This window comes from Aquarana catesbeiana, linkage group LG02 (assembly GCF_042186555.1).
Source record: "Aquarana catesbeiana isolate 2022-GZ linkage group LG02, ASM4218655v1, whole genome shotgun sequence".
NCBI classification, from domain to species: domain Eukaryota; kingdom Metazoa; phylum Chordata; class Amphibia; order Anura; family Ranidae; genus Aquarana; species Aquarana catesbeiana.
The window spans coordinates 351,629,452-351,647,367 of NC_133325.1; the positions used below are offsets into that span (position 1 = coordinate 351,629,452).

General features: G+C 49.2%; 1 protein-coding gene across 1 annotated transcript in view; it reads right to left on the bottom strand.

Moving 5' to 3' along the window:
- The window catches only part of IFT57 (intraflagellar transport 57), a 29,051-nt gene extending 23,227 nt beyond the window's left edge, over positions 1-5,824 (bottom strand). Inside the window, exon 1 of the mRNA XM_073614976.1 lies at positions 5,649-5,824. The gene's annotated coding sequence lies outside the window, so the exon portion shown is untranslated. The remainder of the gene's footprint in view (positions 1-5,648) is intronic.
- Positions 5,825-17,916: the final 12,092 nt, after the last annotated feature.

Below are 17,916 nucleotides of genomic sequence, written 5' to 3' on the forward strand. Positions count from 1 at the left end.
GCAGGATGGATCCCAGCTTTCATGTTTAATCCAAATTCTGACCCCACCATCTGAATGTCACAGCTGAAATTGAGACTCATCAGCGCAGGCAACGTTTTCCAATTTTCCAATATCCAATTTTGGTGAGCCTGTGTGAATTGTAGCCTCCATTTCCTGTTCTTAGCTGACAGGAGTGGCACCCGGTGAGGTCTTCTGCTGCTGTAGCCCATCTGCTTCAAGGTTGGATGTGTTGTGCATTTAAAGATGGTATTCGGCATACCTTGGTTGTAACAAGTGGTTATTTGAGTTACTGTTGCTTTTCTATCATCTCGAAACAGTCTGCCCATTATTCTCAGACCTCCACAAGGCATTTTCACTCACACAACTGCTGTTCACTAGATACTTTTTCAGACCAGGTGTAAGCCCTAGAGATGGTTGTGCTTGAAAATTCCAGTAGATCAGCAGTTTTTGAAATAGACTAGCCCGTCTGGCACCAACAACCATGCCACATTCAAAGTCACTTATAACCCTTTCTTCCCCATTCTGATGCTCCTTTTTAACTTCAGCAAGTCGTCTTCGCTATGTCTAGATGCCTAAATGCACTGAGTTGCTAAAATGTGATTGGCTGATTAGCAGTTTGTGTTAGCAAGCAATTGAACAGGTGTATAAAATAAAGTGGCCGGTGAGTGTATATGTATATCTTATTCATGTTGCATATTATGACTAAAGATGAGCTCTGCTGTGTTCGGAGTAGGATCTGAACCCACGTATGCAAACCCACCAGGAAGCTGTCACCTGTACTGGGCCAATAACCTGTAGCTGGGGCATTCCCTGACACAGATTATTGTCCCTTACACGTGACAACTTCTTGGTGGGCTCATGCGCATGGTTTGGGATCCTGGTCCAAACACACTTAAAGTGATACTAGAGTGTCGTCTTTTTTTTTTTTGTGTTTCAAATTAACAAACGTGTCATACTTACCTGCTCTGTTGTAGTGGTTTTGCACAAAGCAGCCCAGATCCTCCTCTTCCCAGGTCCCTCTTCGGGGGCTCTTGGCCCCTCCCTCCTGCTGAGTGTCCCCACAGCAAGCAGCTTGCTATGGGGCACCCGAGCCGAGCTGCAGCTCTGTGTGTCCATTCCCTCTCTCCTCATTGGATCACTGATTTTGATTGACAGCACAGGCAACCAATGGCACTCTGTTGCTGTTTCAGCCAATCAGGAGGGAGAATCCAGGGGCAGCCGAGTCTCTCGTGCAACATCGCTGGATAGAGATGGGCTGCGGTGATTGTTTCCGGACGCAGACAAGGAGGGTTCAGCAGCAATCACTGCAGGCAATCTCTGGCTATGGAGAGAGCCGATTATAGCTTTGGCCACCGGCGACCTGTCAGTATAGTGAATAGAGTCAGTGGCCACACCTAGCAGCATCATGAACTGCCACTACATATTGCACTGCCCTTAATCGACGGTGTGAATGTAGCCTTACTGTGACCAGTTGGGAGCTGTTGTCACTCCCCCATTAAACACTTGGTTGATTTCACTATGCTGTATGCTAGGAGTATATATTCCATGTCTGAGCTAGTTCACATCAGTCTGCACACCTAGATGTGTGCAGGCTGACATCTGTTGTGTAAGGATGGTACTTTGAATTGTCACAAAGCGTCACACTATGCCGCGCAGTGCACTGTGATGCAGTGCAGCGATTTGTGCTGTGTAAAAATGCACAGTAAGGATGAGCTCCGGCGTGTTCGCACAGCCCTCATGCAGAGCCCGCCAGGAAGTCGGCATTTTCCGATCTCTGCAGCCGCACATAGGAAAAATGTCTCACTGCCTGTGATTAGCGCAGCGCAGTGCTGACTTCCTGGCAGGCTCTGCACGTGGAGTGTGCGAACACGCCCGAGCTCATCCTTAACCTCCCTGGCGGTATGATTATGTCAGATTTTTGCATCTCAAAGCGGTACAATTATTTTGCATGGAAATTTGGCATTTTATATTGTAGGCCTCTAATGCAGCGTACACACGACTGGACTTTCTGGGAAACTAGGTCTGACAGTCTTTCCGGCAGACTTCCGACAGACTTGCCTACACACGACCGGACTTTCCGGCAGACTAGGTCCGCCCGTCTTCCCGACGGACTTCCGACGGAGTTACGGTGGACTTTCCGAATGAACGGACTTGCCCACACACGGACAAGTCCGTTCATTTTGAACGTGACTCAGGTACGACAGGACTAGAAAAGGTAGTCAATCTCGCCGCTTTTATTGGCGAGATTGACACCTTGCAAGCCCCGTCGGAGGGCATACCAGGCCCTTAGGTCTGGTATGGATTTTAAGGGGAACCCCCTACACAGAAAAAACGGCATGGGGTCCCCCTCAAAATCCATACCAGACCCCGATCCGAGCACGCAGCTCGGCCGGTCAGGAAAGGGGGTGGGGACAAGCAAGCGCCCCCCCCTCTGAACCGTACCAGGCCGCATGCCCTCAACATGGGGGGTGGGTGCTTTGGGGGAGGGGGGCGCCCTGCGGCCCCCGCCACCCCAAAGCACCTTGTCCCCATGTTGATGAGGACAAGGGCCTCTTCCTGACAACCCTGGCCTTTGGTTGTCGGGGTCTGCGGGCGGGGGGCTTATCGGAATCCGGGAGCCCCCTTTAGTAAGGGGGCCCCCAGATCCCGGCCCCCCACCCTATGTGAATGAGTATGGGGTACATCGTACCCCTACCCATTCACCTAGGGAAAAAGTGTAAATAAAAAAAACACACTACACAGGTTTTTAAATTAATTTATTAGACAGCTCCAGGGGTCTTCTTCCGACTTCGGGGGTCCCCCCGGCCTCTTCTCCCAGCGTCCGGTTGGTTCTTCTCCGCTCTCTCCGGCCTCTTCTCCCGGTATCTGGTTCTTCTGCCGCTCTTTTGCTAGCGGTGGTCCGGATTTCTGCGTCGCCTTCTTCCCTCTGCTCTTCTTCCGATGTTGACACGACGCTCTCTCTGGCTGTAATGCTGTCCGGGCGCTCCGCTATGACTTATATAGGCGGTGACCCCGCCCCCTTATGCCTTATGCTGGGACTGTGACGGCATAAGGGGGCGGGGTCACCGCCTATATAAGTCATAGCGGAGCGCCCGGACAGCATTACAGCCGGAGAGAGTGTCGTGTCAACATCGGAAGAAGAGAAAAAGGAAGAAAGCGACGCAGAAGTCCGGACCACCGCTAGCAAATAAGAGCGGCAGAAGATAGCGGAGGAGCAGGCAGAAGAACCAGATACCGGGAGAAGAGGCCGGAGAGAGCGGAGAAGAACCAACTGGACACCGGGAGAAGAGGCCGGAGGGACCCCCAAAGTCGGAAGAAGACAACCCAAAGTCGGAAGAAGACCCCCCGGAGCTGTCTAATAAATTACTTTAAAAACCTGTGTAGTGTGTTTTTTTATTGACACTTTTTCCCTAGGCGAATGGGTAGGGGTACGATGTACCCCATACTCATTCACATAGGGTGGGGGGTCGGGATCTGGGGGCCCCCTTATTAAAGGGGGCTCCCGGATTCTGATAAGCCCCCTGCAGACCCCGACAACCAACGGCCAGGGTTGTTGGGAAGAGGCCCTTGTCCTCATCAACACGGGGACAGGGTGCTTTGGGGTGGCGGGGGCCGCAGGCGCCCCCTCCCCCAAAGCACCCCCCCATGTTGAGGGCATGCGGCCTGGTACGGTTGGGGGGGGGGGGGCTCGCTCGTCCCCACCCCCTTTCCTGACCGGCCAGGCTGCATGCTAGGATCGGGGTCTGGTATGGATTTTGGGGGGGGGACCCCATGCCGCTTTTTCGGCGTAGGGGGTTCCCCTTGAAATCCATACCAGACCTAAGGGCCTGGTATGCCCCGCGCTTGCTGCAATAGGAAAATTTGTTTTTCCTATTGCAGCGAGCGCGAGATGCAGTTCCCTGCCCTTGCATTGTATCTGGTCCATCGGACCAGCATACAGACGAGTGGGCTTTCCATCGGACCAGCATACAGACGAACGGGCTTTCCGTCAGGAACTGAGTCCGGCGGAGTTACTACGTAAAGATTTGAAGCAAGTTTCAAATCTAAAGTCCGTCGGAAGTCCGATGCAGCCCACACACAGTCGGATTGTCTGCCGGATTCGGTCTGTCGGACCAGTGCAGTCGGAAAGTCTGCCCGTGTGTACGTGGCATAATTCTTAGCAATAACACTCATAAATCTGTCCACCAAGAGTCTAGTAGATATCCCGGGTATGATGAAGTTTGAAACACAAAATCATAAATTATAATTTTAATAAACAAATATAAATAATTATAAAAAATAATAATATAATAATAATAAAATTAATTTCCCCACGATTCACTATCGCTCAATTCTGCAAGTGTTCTAATTTACTATCACTGTTTTCTAGCTGATCTAAAGCCACTTTTGACGTAAAGAGACACTTTTTGGTTGCTATGGACAATCTCCAGTTTCCAGGCAGAAAGAACAGTATATATAACATAGAACTGCATGCAGGGCATTGGACAAAGCATTGGGGACAAAAGGGATGTGAAATAATTTCATACAGTAATGCAATCTATAGGATTAAACTGTACTGTATATATTATGATTTTTCACTTTTTTGAATTTGCTGCCAGGCTCCACTCCTGTGCGTCACGAGGCTCGCAGGGAACGGAGCCTGTTACAAAGAAGCTTCGGGTGGAGGACAGAGCCCAGAGACACCGCGGGGGGACATCGCAGGATCCTGGGGACAAGGTAAGTATACCACACCAGGATCCTGCAATGCAATCCTGAGCGTGGCTCGTGGTTACCGCTAATGGTGCTGAAATGTAACCCCAAGCCACACTCGGGAAAACCGTCAGGGAGGTTAATGCTCACAATAAACCACAACTGATCTCAGTGCAGTAATATGGTGTGAGGAGCTGATCTCTGCACCTCAAGGGCTCTCCTCGAGTGTAAGCTCTAACGACCACAGCCCTCCGATTCCTCCTTGATTCAGAATACTTTATTATTCCCAAAGGGAAATGATTGTATTGTAACTGTACAGTCTGCCTTTGTGTTGTAAAGTGCTGTGCAAACTGTTAGCGCTATATAAATCCTGTATAATAATTTACACCTACTTTGTCTCTGAAGAGTGATCTGTGTTCAGATCACTCTTTAGGAGAGCTTTTGACAGGCGGTGAGGAGTCACGTATTACCTCCTCACTACTAGTTTTAACCCCTTAAAAACCCAGACAACCATCTGCGTTGTTCAAATTTGCAGGGCAATTGCAGCACGACCCCTTTGACCTGAAAAGGGAGGCGGGATATAAATGCAAAGCAATGCAGCCACTGCTTCTGCAGCAAAAAAAGGGGGGCAGTAATTAAGTCTCTCAGCCAGGGGATTTTACCACCCCACCTCCCAATCACAAGTGTAAGTGAGCCCCGAAAGAGATAGTGTGAAGGAGCCCTGGTACAATGTAGGCACACAGCAGTCCCCTATACACTTCTCCCCAGGATGACATCTCTCATAGGGTCTCATATAGGCTGAGCCCTTCCTGAACACAGGGAACATAGAGCCCAGGAGAACACACACTATTTCTATACTCAGCCGCCATTAAATACTAATGGGGGGCGGCTGACTCCAACATGACCGCAATAACAGCCCCTATAGGTGAGACAGATAGAAGGAGGGAGGGAAGGCTCACCTCGATCGCTTCGTACACCATCTCACATCGCTCCTGTGTATTCTTTGTATCCGTCGCTTCTCTGTTCTCCTAGCAACGGAGCTCTGACATCACCAACATGCGACGTACAGGGAGTCACCCTCTGCTCCTGGGCGGGGACTGTGCTGACAGGGGCTCTGTAGACAGAGACGTTGTAGCAGTAAAATCGGTTATCCAATGAAATTTGGTATCCTCTGCTACTACTGGGCATGTGCCGATTTCAGGCAAGAGAAACCGAGTGCAGAGCTACTGCTGACGAAACACAGCTGATTTATATTAACTGCTCACACGCCGTGCATCACAAAGACACATCGAGACACGTGGCTTCATCTGGATGACAGCGGGGGAACAGAAACAAGCTGTATTGGCTACACACAGACTGGATGTCACGGGGGGGGGGGCAGTCTGCATGTCACAGGGGGAACACGATGGTTAGCACAGGCTGGCTGGATGTCACAGGGGGCCACAGGCAACACAGGCTGGATGTCACCGGGGGTACACAATGGGGGGCACAGGCTGGATGGCACAGGGGGCACACGATGGTTGGCACAGGCTGCCTGGATATCACAGGGGGCCACAGACGGGCACAGGCTGCACTGGCTGGATGACACAGGGAGCCACAAGCTGCATGGCACAGGGGACACACGAAGGTTGGCACAGGCTGGTTGGATGTCAGGGAGGCACAGGCACCCTGCATTATAAAAGGGGTAATACCTATTTTCATGGCATGCATAACTAGAGGGGGGGATACCTATCTAGAGGGGGGTATCCTTCTAGTAATGCAGGCCATGAAAATAGGTATCCCCTCTAGTAAAACATGTCATGAAAACGGCTATTCCCCCCTCTAGTTATGCAGGCCATTAAAATAGGTATTGTGTTGACTGTGGCCCCCTGTGACATCCAGCCAGCCTGTGCTAACCATCGTGTTCCCCCTGGACATCCAGCCTGTGCCCCCCACCCTGTGACATCCAGCCAGCGCAGCCTGTGGCCCCCTGTGATATCCAGCCAGCCTGTGGCAACCATCGTGCGCCTCCTGGGCCATGCAGCCTGTGGCCCCCCGTGACACCCAGCCAGTGTAGCCTGTGGCCCCCTGTGACATGCAGCCAGCGCCAACCATCGTGTGCCCCGGTGACATGCAGCCTGTGCAAGCCTGTGGCCCCCTGTGACAACCATTGTGTGCTCCCTATGACATGCAGCCCCCCCTGTGACATCCAGCCTGTGGCCCTCCCCCTGTGACATCCAGCCTGTGGCCCCCCCCGTGACAACCATCGCGTGCTTCCTATGACATTGACATGCAGCACCCTCTGTGACATCCAGCCTGTGGCCCTCCCTCTGTGACATCCAGCCTGTGGCCCTCCCCCTGTGACATCCAGCCTGTGGCCCTCCCCCTGTGACATCCAGCCTGTGGCCTTCCCCCTGGGACATCCAGCCTGTGGCCTTCCCCCTGTGACATCCAGCCTGTGGCCCCCCCCCGTGACAACCATCGTGTGCTTCCTATGACATTGACATGCAGCACCCTCTGTGACATCCAGCCTGTGGCCCTCCCTCTGTGACATCCAGCCTGTGGCCCTCCCTCTGTGACATCCAGCCTGTGGCCCTCCCCCTGTGACATCCAGCCTGTGGCCCTCCCCCTGTGACATCCAGCCTGTGGCCCTCCCCCTGTGACATCCAGCCTGTGGCCCTCCCCCTGTGACATCCAGCCTGTGGCCCTCCCCCTGTGGCCCCCCTGTGACAACCATCGTGTGCTTCCTATGACATTGACATGCAGCACCCTCTGTGACATCCAGCCTGTGGCCCTCCCCCTGTGACATCCAGCCTGTGGCCCCCCTGTGACAACCATCGTGTGCTTCCTATGACATTGACATGCAGCACCCTCTGTGACATCCAGCCTGTGGCCCTCCCTCTGTGACATCTAGCCTGTGGTCCCCCCCCATGACATCCAGCCTGTGGCCCCCCCGTGACATCCAGCCTGTGGCCCCCCCCCGTGACATCCAGCCTGTGGCCCCCCCCCGTGACATCCAGCCTGTGGCCCCCCCCCGTGACATCCAGCCTGTGGCCCCCCCCCGAAACATCCAGTCTGTGGCCCCCCGTGACATCCAGCCTGCCTCCCCCTGTGACATCCAGACTGCCCCCCCCCCCCCCCCCTTGTGCACTCGGTTTCTCTTGTCTGAAATCGGCACATGTCCAGTAGTAGCAGAGGATACCAAATTTTATGGGATACCGATTTTACTGCTACAACGTTCTCTGCTAATAGTGAGCGTCATCATGGACGAGAAAACCGATAGTACCTTTTAGTGTACTGCAATGTGTCTCGAGTCTCATTCACCACTACACAGTAATCCCATACTTCCTACTGTCCCTGTTTTAGGATCAGATCTTTCTGTCCCTCATTACACCTCAGATTCATTCTTCTAGGATCAGATCCCTCTGTCCCTCATTACACCTCAAATGTCCTTCTTTTAGGATCAGATCCCTCTGTCCCTCATTACACCTCCGATGTCTTTTTAGGATCAGATCCCTCTGTCCCTCATTAGACCCCAAATGTCCTTCTTTTAGGATCAGATCCCTCTGTCCCTCATTACACCCCAAATGTAATTCTTTTAGGATCAGATCCCTCTGTCCTTCATTACACCTCAGATGTTATTCTTCTAGGATCAGATCCCTCTGTCCCTCATTACACCTCAGATGTCATTCTTCTAGGATCAGATCCCTCTGTCCCTCATTACACCTCAGATGTCCTTCTTTGAGGATAAGATCCCTCTGTCTACCATTACACCCCAAATGTCATTCTTTTAGGATCAGATCCCTCTGTCCCTCATTAGACCCCAAATGTCCTTCTTTTCGGATCAGATCCCTCTGTCCCTCATTACACCTCAGATGTCATTCTTCTAGGATCAGATCCCTCTGTCCCACATTAGACCTCCAATGTCCTTCTTTTAGGATCAGATCCCTCTGTCCCTCATTTCACCTCAGATGTCATTCTTCTAGGATCAGATCCCTCTGTCCACCATTACACCCCAAATGTCCTTCTTTTAGGATCAGATCCCTCTGTCCCTCATTACACCTCAGATGTCCTTCTTTAGGATCAGATCCCTCTGTCCACCATTACACCCCAAATGTCATTCTTTTAGGATCAGATCCCTCTGTCCCTCATTACACCTCCAATGCACTTCTTCTAGGATCAGAACCCTCTGTCCCTCATTACACCTCCAATGTCCTTCGTTTAGGATCAGATCCCTCTGTCCACCATTACACCCCAAATGTAATTCTTTTAGGATCAGATCCCTCTGTCCCTCATTACACCTCCAATGTCCTTCTTCTAGGATCAGATCCCCTGTCCCTCATTACACCTCCAATGTAATTTTAGGATCAGATCCCTCTGTCCCTCATTACACCTCAATGTCATTTTAGGATCAGATCCCTCTGTCCCTCATTAGACCCCAAATGTCCTTCTTTTCGGATCAGATCCCTCTGTCCCTCATTACACCCCAAATGTCATTCTTTTAGGATCAGATCCCTCTGTCCCTCATTACACCTCAGATGTCATTCTTCTAGGATCAGATCCCTCTGTCCCTCATTAGACCTCCAATGTCATTCTTTTAGGATCAGATCCCTCTGTCCCTCATTTCACCTCAGATGTCATTCTTCTAGGATCAGATCCATCTGTCCCTCATTACATCTCATATGTCCTTCTTTTAGGATCAGATCCCTCTGTCCACCATTACACCCCAAATGTCATTCTTTTAGAATCAGATCCCTCTGTCCACCATTACACCCCAAATGTCATTCTTTTAGAATCAGATCCCTCTGTCCACCATTACACCCCAAATGTCATTCTTTTAGGATCAGATCCCTCTGTCCCTCATTACACCTCCAATGTCATTTTAGGATCAGATCTCTCTGTCCCTCATTAGACCTCCAATGTCATTTTAGGATCAGATCTCTCTGTCCCTCATTAGACCTCCAATGTCCTTCTTTTAGGATCAGATCTCTCTGTCCCTCATTACACATCAGATGTCATTCTTTTAGGATCAGATCCCTCTGTCCACCATTACACCCCAAATGTAATTCTTTTAGGATCCCTCTGTCCCTCATTACACCTCCAATGTCCTTCTTCTAGGATCAGATCCCCTGTCCCTCATTACACCTCCAATGTAATTTTAGGATCAGATTCCTCTGTCCCTCATTACACCTCAATGTCATTTTAGGATCAGATCCCTCTGTCCCTCATTAGACCCCAAATGTCCTTCTTTTAGGATCAGATCCCTCTGTCCCTCATTACACCCCAAATGTCCTTCTTTTAGGATCAGATCCCTCTGTCCCTCATTACACCTCCAATGTCCTTCTTCTAGGATCAGATCCCCTGTCTCTCATTACACTTCCAATGTCATTTTAGGATCAGATCCCGTCTGCCCCTCATTAGATCCCAAATGTCCTTTTAGGATCAGATCCCTCTGTCCCTCATTAGTCCCCAAATGCAGTGGCGTAGCGTGGGGGGGTGCCGTGGCCCCGAGCGCGACTTTTCGGGGGGCGCCAGTATGTGTCACTACTGGCTGCCTCCTAAATTCAAGTTCCTGTGTCCCCCGCGCTCCAGCCGCCATGTTAAGTGTCCGGCGCCCTGTGATTGGGTGTATGGGGGTCATGTGAGGCGTAGGGCTGGCCTGTCCACGATCGCTCCTGAAGTCCCTCCTCCGCACATGACCCCCATACTCTCAATCACAGTGCGCTGGACACTGAACATGGCAGCAGCCAGAGCACGGGGGAGAGAAGCAAAATTGTGAGCCGCCACTGTCTTCTCCTCCTCCTCCGGACCGATGCAGGCCAGGACAAAAAGGTGAGTGAGACTCCCTTGTGAGAGTCTTGTTACTGGCCCCGGGGGGGGGAGAGAGGCTGTGTAGTATAGTGGATAGTGTAGTGTAGTGGTCAGTGTAGTGTAGTGGTCAGTATGGTGTGTAGTATGGTGGTCATTGTGGTAGACAGTATAGTGTAGTGGTCATTGTAGTATAGTGGTCTTTGTAGTATAATGGTCAGTGTAGTATAATGGACAGTATAGTGTAGTGGTCGGTGTAGTGGTCAGTGTAGTGTAGTGGTCAGTGTAGTGGATAGTATAGTGGACAGTGTAGTATGGTGGTCGGTTTAGTGTAGTATGGTGGACAGTGTAGTGGACAGTATAGTGTAATGGTCAGTGTAGTGGACAGTATAGTATAGTGATCAGTTTAGTGGATGGTATAGCGTATTGGTCAGTTTAGTGGACAGTGTAGTGTAGTGGTCAGTGTAGTAGTTAGTGTAGTGGACAGTATAGTGTAGTGGACAGTAAAGTGGTCAGTGTAGTGGACAGTATAGTGGTCAGTGTAGTGTAGTGGACAGTATAATGTAGTGGACAGTATAGTGGTCAGTATAATATAGTGGTCAGTGTAGTGTGTAATGGTCAGTAAAGGAATCAGGTTGGTCATTGTTAAAATCAAGTGGGTTTGTGTAGTGGTCAGTACTATTGTATTGGAAGGGACTCGGGGAGTGCTAAAAGTCCACAGGTTAGGGGGCGTAAATTACTTGCCTTGCCCTGGGTGCACCCACGCTACGCCACTGCCCAAATGTCCTTCTTTTAGGATCAGATCCCTCTGTCACTCATTAGACCCCAAATGTCCTTTTTTTAGGATCAGATCCCACTGTCCCTCATTAGACCCCAAATGTCCTTTTTTAAGGATCAGATCCCTCTGTCCCTCATTACATCCCAAATGTCCTTATTTCAAAATCAGATCCTTCTGTCCCTCATTACAGTGTAGTGGTTAGTGTTGTGGACAGTATAGTGTAGTGGTCAGTATAGTGTAGTGGTCAGTGTAGTGTAGTGGTCAGTGTATTGGACAGTATAGTATAGTGGTCAGTGTAATGTAGTGGACAGTATAGTGGTCAGTGTAGTGTGTAATGGTCAGTAAAGGAATCCGGTTGGTCAGTGTTGAAATCAAGTGGGTTAGTGTAGTGGGCAGTATAGGAATCAGGTAGGTCAGTACTATTGTATTGGAAGGGACTCGGGGAGTGCTAAAAGTCCACAGGTTAGGGGGCGCAAATTACTTGCCTTGCCCCGGGGGCACCCACGCTACGCCACTGCCCAAATGTCCTTCTTTTAGGATCAGATCCCTCTGTCCCTCATTAGACCCCAAATGTCCTTTTTTTAGGATCAGATCCCTCTGTCCCTCATTAGACCCCAAATGTCCTTTTTTTTAGGATCAGATCCCTCTGTCCCTCATTAAAGCCCAAATGTCCTTCTTTTAGGATCAGATCCCTCTGTCCCTCATTACACCTCAGATGTCTTTCTTCTAGGATCAGATCCCTCTGTCCCTTATTACATCCCAAATGTCCTTCTTTTAGGATCAGATCCCTGTGTTCCTCATTACATCCCAAATGTCCTTCTTTTAGGATCAGATCCCTCTGTCCCTCATTACACCCCAAATTTTTTAAGACAATTAAAGCCTCATGCTCTAATCATGTGCTTATAAAAAAAAACCCATAGGAATCCATGTGTCTAGCACCCTACATGGAGATTAGGGGCCGGACACATGGATTAGGGGGGCGGTGCCGCTGCGCTCCCCGTATGGACAGGCCGCAACTGCATATACCTTTGGCAGCAATTACATCCATGAACCTGTGTGATTAGGTCTATATCAACTTGGCACATCTTGACACTGCAATTTCTCCCCATTCCTTTTTGCAAAACTGCTAAAGTTCTGCCAGATTTCACAAGAATTGTCAGTGAATAGCACTTTAGAAGCCAAGTTCAGAGACAAATTGTTTTAGTGAACTGAGATCTGGATTCTGACTATTAAAGGGCATTTAGGCGCGGTTCACACCTGTGTTTTTTAGTGCTTTTTTGCAGAAACGCACTACAGTTTATTTAACTTGGTTTCCTATTGGACACATTCACATCTGTGCTTTTTTCAGCCACTGTTTTTTTGGAAAGGGTCAGGGAATTTTTTTAATGAAAAACGGTGCTTTTTTTGCATTTTTGGTTCAATGGAGAAACGGCAGAAAAGCATATAGTGCTTTTTTTGCCACGATTTTACCACGATTTTGCCGTGATTGGTGTTTCATGTTTTTGAATCCACTCAACAACAAATTGGCCAAAAAAAATTAAAAAATGCAAAATGCATCAAAAAACGTGTGGAAAATACACCAAAAACGTGTTTGCTAAAACGCAAAATGCACTGCAAAAATGTATCAAAAGCAAACTGCATAGGTGTGAACTGAGCCCTAATGTTGTTTCTAAGATATTCTTGAGTAGTGTTGGTTTAATGTCTGGGGTCATTGTTGACTAAAAGACAATCTTCTTTCAAGAAATAAGTTTTTGTTACATTGAAGCAGTCTGTGACAGTCTTTGTTACACATGAGCACACATATATACATACATACAATATCTCACAAAAGTGAGTACATCCCTCACATTTTTGTAAAAAATTTAATTATATCTTTTCATGTGACAACACTGAAGAAATTACATTTTGCTACAATGTAAAGTAAATTTGCTGTCCCATCAAAATATGTCAACACACAGGCCCAATTAGCCATTTCCCCTCCCCGGTGTCATGTGACTCGTTAGTGTTACAAGGTCTCAAGTGTGAATGGGGAGCAGGTGTGTTAAATTTAGCGTTATCGCTCTCACTCTCTAATACTGGTCACTGAAAGTTCAACATGGCACCTCATGGTAAAGAACTCTCTGAGGATCTGAAAAAAAGAATTGTTGCTCTACATAAAGATGACCTAGGCTATAAGAAGATTGCCAAGACCCTGAAACTGAGCTGCAGCCTGGTGGCCTCGACCAAACAGCAGTTTAACAGGACAGGTTCCACCCAGAACAGGCCTCGCCATGGTCAACCAAAGGAGTTGAGTGCACATGCTCAGTGGTTGTCTTTGGGAAATAGACGTGTGAGTGCTGCATAGGTTGAAGGGGTGGGGGGTCAGCCTGTCAGTGCTCAGACCATACACCGCACACTGCATCAAATTGGTCTGAATGGCTGTCCTCCCAGAAGGAAGCCTCTTCTAAAGATGATGCACAAGAAAGCCTGCAGTTTGCTGAAGACAAGTAGCCCCCTTATGATGTCATCATCCCATCATGCCCCGGGTGGTGATGTCATAAGGGGGGGCAGGGTCACTGGATGACATCACCTGGTGACCACGCCCCATGCCTATATAAGTCGTTGTGCAAGGAGCACCCGGCATTACAGCGGGAGAGAGCGTCGTATCAACATCGGAAGAAGAGCTGAGGGGAGAAGATGACGGAGAAGACCGGGCCACCGCTAGCAAAAGAGCAAAAGATAGTGGAGGAGCCCGACAGAAGAACCGGAGGGCAGGAGAAGACACCGGAGAGCGGGAGAAGAGGGCGGAGAAGAAGGAAAAGACCCCGGGAGCTGACTAATAAACTACCTTAACCTGTGTAGTGTGTTTTATTTTTGACACTTTTCCCAGATGAATGGGTAGGGGTATGATGTACCCCATACTGATTCAAATAGGGTGGGGGGCCGGGATCTGGGGGCCCCTCTATTAAAGGGGGCTCCCGGATTCCGATAAGCCCCCCGCCCGCAGACCCTGACAACCAACGGCCAGGGTTGTCAGGAAGAGGCCCTTGTCCTCATCAACCTGGGGACAAGGTGCTTTGAGGTGGGGGGGCGCAGAGCCCCCCTGCCCTGAAGCACCTACCCCCATGTTGAGGGCATGAGGCCTGGTACGGTTAAGGAGGGGGGGCGCTCGTCCCCACCCCCTTTCCTGACCGGCCGGGCTGCGTGCTGGGATAAGGGTTCGGTATGGATTTTGGGGGGACCCCCATGCCGTTTTTTCGGCGAAAGGGGTTCCCCTTAAAATCCATACCAGAACGAAGGGCTTGGTATTGTCTCAGGGGGGAACCCCACGTCAATTTTTTTTCATTGTGGCGGGGATTCCTTCATCCTCAGCACACAAGTCGCACCTCAAGTCGGATCATAATAATCCGACTTCTGGTGTGACTTCTATTTAAAGCAATGGGCTTCCATAGGGAACCATTGATTTTGAACAGAGGCAGAGAAACGCGGTTAAAAGCTAGTGCCGCTAAACGTGCATTGACGGCAATTCAAACCGCTGATAAAATAGTGTTTTTAAAGCAGCGTTTTCTTGCCAGCAATCCGACGTTCAGAACGGCCATTTATGAGCTCCAGTATGCATGGAGCCTAAATGTCACTGGCAGGGAAGGGGTTAACACTAGGGGGCGATCACGGGGTTAAATGTGTTCCCTCAGCGTGTTTTAACTGTAGAGGGGATAGGACTGACTGGGGGAGGAGACAAATCATTGTTCCTATATACTAGGATCATATGATCTGTCTCCTCTCCTCTGCCAGAATGTGGATATGTGTGTTTACCCACACAGATCCTCATTCTGGCTCTGTCAGGAGCGATCGCGGGTGCCTGGCGGATATTGCGGCCGCCGGGCACGCGCATCAGCTCCTCAAGTACCGCGGCGCGTGCACGCGCCCCCTATACCCTTAAAGTGGCCGCTGTACAGCTACGCCGATTCACGCAGGGGAGCCATTCTGCCGCCATCAAACGCCAGCGGGTGGTCGGCAAACAGTTAAAGCAGGGGTAGGCAACCTTACAGAGGTGAAGATCTAGGGTCGTCTTTAATATTGATTGGACCCTGGGCAAACATACTCTTGGGCCCTCCCGAATCTACTTATTAACTATTTTGGGGCAGTGCAGGGCTCAAGAGGCAGCTGTTTTGGGCCCCACAACAATGACTGGGCCCGGGCAGCTGCTTCTTTTGCCCTATGTTAACCACTTAAGGACCAGCCTCGTTTTGGATTTTAGGTGTTTACATGTTTAAAACAGGTTTTTCTGCTAGAAAATTACTTAGAACCCCCAAACATTATATATGGTTTTTCTTCTAACACCCTAGAGAATACAATGGCGGTCATTGCAATACTTTTTTTTGGACCGTATTTGCGCAGCGATCTTATAAGCGCACTTTTTTTGGAAAAAATTCACTTTTTTGAATAAAAAAATAAAACAACAGTAAAGTTATCCCAATTTTTTTTTATATTGTGTAATATAATGTTACGCCAAGTAAATTGATACCCAACATGTCATGCTTGAAAATTGCGCCCGCTCGTGGAATGGCGTCAAACTTTTACCCTCAAAAATCTCCATAGGCGACGTTTAAAAAATTCTACAGGTTGCATATTTTGCGCTACAGAGGAGGTCTAGGGCTAGAATTATTGCTCTCGCTCTACCGGTCGCGGCGATACCTCACATGTGTGGTTTGACCACCGTTTTCATATGCGGGCGCTACTCGCGTATGCGTTCGCTTCTGCGCGCGAGCTCGTCGGGACAGGGGGGTTTTAAAAATTTTTTTTTATTTTTATTATTTATTTTACAATATTTTATTTATTTTTACACTGTTTAAAAAAAAAAAAAATTGTGTCACTTTTATTCCTATTACAAGGAATGTAAACATCCCGTGTAATAGAAAAAAGCATGGCAGGACCTCTTAAATATGAGATCTGGGGTCAAAAAGACCTCAGATCTCATATTTACACTAAAATGCAATAAAAAAAAAAAAAAAAAAAAAAAGTCATTTAGAAAAATGACATTTGAAAAAATATGCCTTTAAGAGGCGTGGACGGGAGTGACGTTTTGACGTCGCTTCCGCCAAGCAGTGTCATGGAAACGAGTGAGCGCCATCTTGGCCTCACTGGTCTCCAGACACACCACGGCACAGGACGCGATCGCCTCCGCCGCTACCGACGGCTCCGGTAAGCGGCGGAGGGCACCGGATCGCGGCGGGGGGGGGCCCTCTCCCGCCACCGATAAAAGTGATCTCGCGGCGAATCCGCCGCAGGGACCACTTTTATCTGAAAGCCGGCCGCCGCACGAAAACGGGGATACCGGGGTTATGGCAACTAACTGCTGCCATAACAACGATATCCCCGTTCAAAATTAGGACGTACATAGTCGTGCGGCGGTCGGGAAGTGGTTAAAGACAGCCCTGTGGAGATCTACCATCTACTATCACCGGGCACAGTGTCGCATCCTCACACCTAATTTAAACCTCTAATTGCCATACTACCGCAATCGTGTGCATTGCACGGCAATCATGGGTTTAAATCAGGTGGTGAGGAGGCAACATATTGCCACCTCACCACCTGTCAAACACACTCGAGTTGCTTTTCAGAGGAGGAGCAGTGCCTGCTGCACTTGTACATGAGCCCTTAGTTGCATTCAGCGGCGGCACCCTTAGGACTCCGTTACACGTAAAGTTGGGGGGGTGGTTGAGTCCCAAGTTTTACCGCTCCCAATCCCTACCCCCATTTGGTGTACACATGCCGCAGCAGAAATTAAGCCCCCTGTTGCTTTTGGTGGGTGCAACTGCCTGCCTTCATGACCCATTCAAGTAAATGGGGCCACTCTGCAAGGGCCCCACCAAGTCATGCTTCTGAGGGGTCCAAGGGGTTAAAGCAGGTGGTGAGAAAGCACCACAATGCTGCTATTATGCCCAGTGTATTGCTTTACATTGACCTGAAGATCTTTTCTTTCCTGCTGCTGGCACCACTCTGGAGACCGCTAGCCGGGATAAGAGGTGGAGTGCAGTTGGTATTACTCCCCATAGACAGGAGCCAGCACTACAGAGGCATCGACATATGTGAATCTTGCTTCCTACTACACCTCCAACTTTACAAGTAGTCTCTCTGCATTGCACTCAGTTTGATGCTCTGGGATGGTGGGCCAGCAAGCCCAGACCACAATTTACCAGTCACCTGTCTGCGATCTACTGGTAGATTGCGACCTACAGGTTGCTGACCCCCCGTTTAAAGTATAAGTAAAGGTAAAACTTTAGAGTGGAGAGGAATTAGAACACCAGTTAGTTTTTCATTGCTGTCTTTGCCCCCTTTAGGCAAATTCTCCCTCTCTATTTGTCATATTTACCATTATCATTGAAAGTGATGACATTTTGGGTTGTCCAAAGAAGAGTAATAGAGGGGGAAGCCTCAAATAGTTCTAGTTCTGGTGACAACCAGGGATTCCCTCACTCCCAGTTTTATGCTATGGGATAAGAAGTGAGAGGAAATCTCCCCAATATGACACAGATAAAAAAAATGACAGGGGTTATACCTTTGTTTCTACTTTAAAGTGGTTGTAAATCTCAGACATGAAATATGAACAAAGCATAGTGTATACTTGCCTCAATCCAGAGCCCTAAGTGTCATTTATGTCTACTGCTTCATTCCTCTGCTAT